The sequence below is a fragment of the Centruroides vittatus genome, unplaced genomic scaffold, assembly GCF_030686945.1.
Source record: "Centruroides vittatus isolate TY-2023 unplaced genomic scaffold, ASM3068694v2 contig_883, whole genome shotgun sequence".
Classification (NCBI taxonomy): Eukaryota; Metazoa; Arthropoda; class Arachnida; order Scorpiones; family Buthidae; genus Centruroides; species Centruroides vittatus.
Genome location: NW_027122575.1, coordinates 811,088 through 819,566, shown reverse-complemented (window position 1 = coordinate 819,566; position 8,479 = coordinate 811,088).

Sequence of the window (8,479 nt, the reverse complement as noted above, 5' to 3'; positions counted from 1 at the left end):
AATAGTGCGATAAACTTTCAAACGTTTTTATACGTCTGTGACATTTTAATATAATTACAAAAAAAAAAACAAAAAAATAGTTGGAGTATTGCCATTTTGAAACCTTTGGTATTTTAATCATGTTTTGTGATACGAATTATATTTGCCTTTTACACATATACTTAATGACGAATGATTGATCTAATTTAATCGTTTTATCTCTAATTTATAATCTTATCAATTTTTCCGATTGCAATTCCATTCATAGAAATGCAGACTGATTTTTTAAATTATTTATTTATTTTTTTTTAACAGATCAATTCGTGTAGATGTACGATCATTACATAAAAGCTGGTATTGATATATATTGAGTTCGTGTATAGGTACATACATAATTAAAAATAAATTTATAATATTTATGCAACACTTATCTGAAGAGAATAAACTTACGCGAATGACTTTAAGAGTATTATCTTACTTGATACTTAATAGAAAATTATTCGTAATTTAGAAAATTACTTTTATTTACACAAGCACGAGTTAAATTGGACTAATGCCACCATTTTTTCTTTTTTTTTTCCTCGTCTCTTCTTTCTATTAGGAATATGAGCAAGTAGTGGCTGATCTCTTTCTCTCTCTTAGTGTCTTTTTTTTCCCCTTCTTCTCTTTAAGTAGGTCACGTAACGCAAACAATACAGATTTTTTTAACTACATTTTATAGGAGAAACGTTTTAGTTTTAATTTAATAAGCCCATAGGTGTTAGAAAATAAAATCGCCGGACTTGCACACTCTCAGAAGGTCACATGCTGTATTTAAATGTCAAATGTTATGCAAGTCGAGGCGATAATTCAAATTAAGGAATATTTAGTTCATAGAGTTAAGAAAAATAAAATTTTCCGTTTATGTGCGTTCATATACATTTTATAGCTAGCTTTTGTTTTGATTTTTGCTTAAATAATTCATTGGTAATATTATTCAAATGCCATAAATGCATAAATACAAGAGAATTTTGCTAATTTTATATTCAAATAAGCAAATGTTGCAGCATAGTTAGATAATTTTAAAATATATTTTTGATTGATTACAATATGAGAATTATATACATAATTATGTAAAGATTATGTAAATATATAGAGAAAAGTGCAGAATTATGTAAATATAGATGTATAGGTAATGCATGTATTAAATTTGTTGTGAGTTATATCTATTAAGATATAATTCGTAATACACTTGATTGACGAATAATGGAAACATGACTCGTAGAAATATTGAAAAGGCAATTAATTAAAATACTATAAAATATGCTATTTAGAACAATTCGAGAATATTGCAATATCAGCTTTGTGTGTACTTTAACAGAATTGATGGTTTTATTTTATATAAAATTAATGGTCATAAAAATAACGAGAAAAACTCTATTAAACTTTATGGTATGGTCTTAGGCTATATGAAATTAAAATCAGAGATATGCCACATCTTCAACCGCTAAAAGTAGTGTGCACTTGCCTTCAAAATGATTATTCAGAAGTGGTTTGAGACTGACATCACAAGTAGATCTCTAAAACACTTAAATAAGGTTTGATTTTTCTATAAAATAAATCCGATAATACAATATCTCCTAATTGTTTTAAGCGATTATTTTACGAACAAAACCTTCAACCTATTTAAAAAAATAATCATGTAAATTAAATAATATTTTGAAATAATCCCGAAGTGAAATTATTTCATAGATTATTAACCAGGAAATAATTTTAATTTATAAAAAGAAGCTAAAAGTACATCAGTAAGGTACTTTGTACAGATTATTACTATCCAACTTTTTAATCGTTAGTCCCTAAAATATTTTGATATTATTGTAAGTCGTTGATATTATTCAAGAATAGGCCTGATAGTCAATCGCGGTTGCCCGCCTGCCCAACAGGCTGGCCAAGTGGTGTTTTCCAGGTTTTATTCACCTAAATAGGGGCCAGTTTTCCATAAAAGTCCTCTCGTGTGGCACTCCCCACTTGGCAGATCGCCAGTGTGTTGCGTTGCTTTATTCCATCAATCCTATTCAAAAATAGGATTTGTGATCCCGATCCTGAGCAATATTATGAACCCTATTTACGAGTTACCCAATTTTTTTCTGGAGGGTCGGACAATTAATTGGCATTAGTACAACATAGTTAACATTTCTCATTCATATAATGATGATAAATGATTTAGTTCCTAACAAAAAAAATCGTTACTTTTTTAAATATAAATTTATCGCTTTATACTTTTATATTAAATTATCATTTTTTAAAAAATTTCCATCGCGTCGGTTGGTCTTTTTTTTAAAAAAAATTAAAACAGAATCTGTTCGATTAAAAAAATAAATATAATTTTAAATTTAATTCTAATTAGTGCAGATAATCCGAACTGTAATATGTGATCTGTAATTAATTAAAATGTTTGTGAAAATTCAATTACGTTGTGATAAACGTCCAACGCTTGCAAGTTTGAAAAATATGTTGGAAATTTTCTGTGGAAAATAAATTGACTTTATTAGACAGAAAGACATTTTGTCAGATCGCCATATGTTGGTCGCTTGCACTTTATATATATATATATATATATATATTTTTTTTTTTTTTTTACTAATGGCGAAGATGTTACAATTTCATAAATATATTTTATTAGTTTGATTACGAAAGAAAAACAAATTTAAAATACAACAGATCTTATTAAACTCGTATTTTTTCGTTCACATTAAATGATTGACATTAACTTATTAGGCCTAAATTTTTATAGCCAAATTTCTTCGCTTTATTATTTTGGCTCGACTATATCAAATCTAGCCAAAATATATTCGCATTTATATATTTAATCGAATTAACATATTCATTTATATCGAGTGTGATGCAATCTTTTTAAATAGCGGGCGAAATAAAATATGTAAAATGCTCACGCGGGCCAATTTTATATTTTAATCTTCCACAATTTATAGGATTATTAAAATAATATGTGATGAAGAAATTGTCACAAACTGTTTTAAGTTATCTATTATTAAAAAAAAATTATACATATTCGTGCGTATATTAATAAGAACAACGAAATATAAATTTAAGTTATTCCGTTTATTTTATATATATTTTGAAAACGACCGCGGGCCGTGGCTTGCCAACTCCTTATTTAGATTGATATTTATTAATTTTGTGCTTCTTATGAAAATTCTCTTCGGTTATGAGAAATATTTTTGGAAGAATGCCAATAATATTCTGCATTTTATAATGTAAAAAAAAGAAAGATATGATTGCTTCCATTCTCAAAAATTTATATTAATATGATTTATTATTATCGATCAGTTTATCTTTCTAATAATATTACATTACTGTGTTAAAATAATTCAGAGTGATATCGATAATGACGATTTCTATTAATCTTTTCCGATAAAATCGATTGTGAAATTGTTCTGCCAAATTTACTGTTAGTCTACAACAATAAAGATACTTATCGATAGATATTTTACCTTAAAAAAAATGTGGCGTTATATCTTATAAATACATTCTAACTGCTAAATTATTGAAAATCTTCATTCAATATTTAACAATGACTATTTTGAGAAATCGAAACTTTATTTGTACGTGGAGCTGTAAAAAGAAAAGAAGAGCGAGAAATGGCACAGATATCAATCGTGTAAATAAAGCCAATACATAGCTTATACAAAATGCATATATTTCATGAGCTCGTCGTCTAAACGCAACTGGAATTGACATATTGGAATACAAAAGATTATTTTATTAAGCCGAATGTCTTTCTCATTCAAGATCTACGAGAAAAAAACAACATATTACCTATCAAAATTGTCTCCAGAGCTGTTTATTTTGTCTATAAACCTATACATTATTAAATTAGTAATTTTAATTATAATCTTTCTTTGATTTTAATATCATTTTAAGAGTTAAAATCCTTTTTTTTAAGCTTAAAATACAGTATTAATAAATTAGAATAAATTTTAATTAATTAATATCAAATGACTATTTAGCATAAATAAAAAATTATCAAAATATTTTTGTTTGATATTAAAATTTCGGTTAAAAATATATAACATGTAAAATATCCAATATACATGAATTTCTAAAAAGTAATAGCATAAATTAGATTGTAATATCGCAAATTAAATAATAAAACTTTTATAATTGTAACAATATTTTGCTAAGCGAATGAATTAAAAGATAACAGACATTCAACTCTCCAGCTGTCTTTTCTATAATTACTTAACTAATGAATTTAAATGTGTAAATTCAATATTTAAAATTTAACGTGTATTGCTTTTAACTATCTCAATTTTACAGCAGATCTTCTCAGTAAAATTTAATTTTTATTTCAATATATATACTGTACACACACAGAGAGACACATATATCCTCAAATAATATATTAAGTTTTCTCTTAAAACGAAATGCTAAATGTTATCTTAATAAAATATTCATAAATGTGTATCATAAGTAAATAATTTATTACAAATGAATTATTAATCTAATATTTTATTTAGAAATTTCGCTTGTATTATGAATCAGAGATGATCCTGCATATTCTTATCTATCAAATAAGCGTAGAAATTTTGCTACTTTATTATTTTGATCTCTTGTCATCATAAAATTTCCGACGTTCTTCATTTCACATAGAACTTGAGCTAAATAATCTCCTACTTTGAAGATATTCGTATTTAATTGAATAAATATTATCGATAATTTTCCACGTATACTATTTACCCATCAATTGAAAATGATTCGTATTAATAAAATTTAAATATTCGGAAAAATTAAGTAATTTCGACAAAACGTGAATATTTTGTAAATAGAAAAGAAATTTTATTTCATTTTTAAAATATTTTTCCAGCAATTTCATCAGCTAGAAAGTCTCGTCAATTTGGTGCCAGACATTAAATAAAACTACTTTCTTTTATACATTATTGAAGTACATCCATTAAAATTCAGATGTAATTTAAAGGATCAATTAACTTTCTTAAATCGAATAATATAATACTCATTATAGAAGTGATTTTATTTAATAAATATTATTAGCATAAAATATGGTCAACCAATTTTCTCTCGTTTAAATATAATCCCTTGTATTTATTCATGATTAATGCAAATTAACTTAATCATAAGTTTTTGTTTATATAGAAGCCTTTTGATTTTTTTAAATATTCAAGTTAAAAATTTAAATTTTAATCACATTCACGGATCAGTTTTTTTAACGGTAAATAATTAAATGGAAAGTAATTATTCTACTTTCTGTTAATTTCTGTAATAAAACGATTCTCTTTCATTAAAATTCCTTGTGTAGAGAAAGAATTAAAAAAAAGAGGCGGAAACAAGTACTCCTTTCCTTATTGCACTTCTGTCTAACAGGAATGCCATTTATTCAGGGGTGCTACGAGTTTCGGCAATCATTTTCACGCAATTCTGTTTATTATTTCTGTCAACAGTTAACCCAGTGCTAAGATATTTTACAGAATATCTGGTGGATATCACGGAAGATTTGCACACACTTTTGACTAGTTTATTTATAATTAAAACTGCTGTTAAACCAATTTCTTTCTTTCTTGTTTTTAATGTTTATTAATATAAAATTTTCCAAATAATGGGAAAAAAATTTTTAGCAAGTTTTATTGATATTTAGTTCCTTTGATAGATGGCAGTATACGTGTTTTCATTATCATTTATAATATATATATTTTCTAGTGGTTAACAGACAAAAATCTCTGCATTTTTTCCCCTAATGATAGAAACTTTCCAACTCTCAACTCAATTCTGTAGTCTCATTGGCACCCTTTGCTGACGCATATCGACAGGAAAAAATACGAATGTAAAGTAAAAATTTTTATTTTGTTCAGAAGCCAAGTTCGCATTAAATGGACATATAAAAATAATGACGTTCTTAATAATTATTTAATAATTGTCTGTTAAACAACTATGCTTTTTGAATAGCGTAATTCTAAGAAAATTATCTTGAATCGTTCCAAAATCAACACTAATGATTTTTCTTTCGAATAAAAACACAATTATTATATTATTATTATTATTTGAAGTTTGGAAAGTTATAAAATAAATTAGTTATTATCTAAATAGATTTCAACTTTAGTTACGAAAATAATAGCTTTAAAACTGATCATACTTTTATCTTGTATTGTAAGGATCCGTTGGGCTTTTAAGTTTTCTGTTGGAGATATTCTAGTTATAGAAAAACTCTCGTTTCTTTGTTACTAAATAAAAAAGTATTCGTTTTCTCAAAAGATTTCGATTTTGAATAGATTGAAGCAGAAGAAAAAAAAGAAGAAGTATTTTTCTTTTCCATATTTTCTTGGCACTTTTATTAATCGTAAATGTTGGCCAAGTTGTGTTGATAATTTTCTTTTATTCAAAATTTAATTAAAATATTTTATTTGATTCATGTTTAATCTATATTCGCGAGTGGCGTGATATAATTCTAATTTTGTTCGGTATGAAATGAAAACTAGAAAATATGCACGCAATTTGATATAATATAGTTATTTCTGCGATCAATGGATGATATATTAAGACACTTTTACACTTTTGGGAATACAAAATTTCATAGTAAAATTGGCGACGATTGACGTCTGTACAATAAAAGGGAAACGTGCAAGTCATGCTTTAGATTTATATATCAGTTATATTTCATAATTCTTTAATGAATATAGGCTTATTTAGTATTGTATGCAGTACGAAAAAAATGAATTCCGTTTATTTATTTCAATTCACACACAAGAAAATAACATTTATAATTAATTCTCATATTTTATATCATATTTAACGTATTGAATTTAATAATTTTCATTTTTAAAATGATTAAATTCGACATAAAAATGTCTTACATTTTATTTATTTTTTCAGGAACTTGAAATATGCTTCAATGCTTCCTTCGCATAATATTTATGTAATAACATAAAATCGTTTATATCTCATGAATTCTATATATTTCTGCTTATCAAACCATATAAAAAATATTTAACGTTTCCTTGTATTCTTGACCATATTTAAATAAATAATATTCGGACTTCTTTCAAATTTCCGTGTTTGTGAATAATACGAGAGAAGAATAGAAAAATGTCAGAATTGATAAATTATGAAACAAAATGGAAAAACAGAGCTTGAATGATGATTCAGCCCTTATTGGAAGGAAATCAGCAAATTCATCTCGTTATTTAGGCCATCTGAGCATTTTTTTTTTCCTGGGGATTTTTTTATTTCTATTGTTATGTATTTAAACAAATCTCTTTGTTAAATGTAAAATTTCAAATGATTATATTAATTTTTCTTACATTTATAATTTCCTAATTTTATAACGAATTTAATTAGAAAATAAAAAAGAAAGAAAATCGCTTGATTCATTAGCTGCATTTTTATAAAACTATCAATTGAATTTCAGAAATATTCTAAGAAATAGTATTATAAAGTATTAGCTACTTTATTAAATCATAAAATATAAATTCTAACTGGTATCATATATTTGCTTTTCTATTGAAGTTTATTTATCTTTGTAAGGGTTGTTAGTTAAGATGCAACTAGTTGAACATTATTTATTCCCTTTGTAAAATATTTTATAACAGGATTCTTTTAGATTCTAGCGTATGCGATTTCCAGAGACTAGCGCGATCGCCTATGAAATTAATGAACTCCTTTCGTGGTTGACATTTATTGGATAAGTTATGACTACCGAATCGAGGCCATGCTAGCAGAGATATTTGAATGCTCTTGGATTGAAGCATCCGCGACTCCCTTCTTGTACACCACACTGCTGACCCTGTTCTAACGTATTTACAATGCCAACATTGATTGTATTGTACAAAACAGGACAAAACAGAGATGCTGTGTCGTTGAGATAACACAGAGAAGCGTTCTGGATATGTTCCAAATTACTTTGAAGGTTGAGTCGAGAAAAGAAAAAGATGTTTTCGTCGATTTGGTTACAATTTTTAGTGTTCTTTGCTATCCTAGTTATTGGTTATAACAAGTATTTAAACTGGGAGAACTTTTCGGAAACTGCGTTATTTAAAAATGGTTTCCAGCTTCGCCTTAGGTAATATCTGCCGTTAAACATTGTCATTAAAAAACAGCACAATCAGAAAGCATTCAGATAAAATTTTAAGAATTTGGGTTAAACTTTTAGAAAGTAATAATACAAAGTATTGTAGTTTTACTATATAAAACATAGGAAAACAAGACAAATGATATATTCGTGGCTGTTGACATACAGAATCTTTATTATTATTATTATTTTTTGCTTCAATCGATCTTCAATAATTCATCTCTATTTTACAGTAATATTTTACATTTTAAATAATGTCATTTATTTAAAAGTTTTCACTATAAAAGACTGCTTACATTTTTCTTCCTCATATAATTTATGGCGATTGCACATGACTTTAAAACTAGCGTCAACGATATTGCAAATATAAAAACAAATTACATATATATGTATATTCGTTTGCAACTTCTTACATTTTGCAAT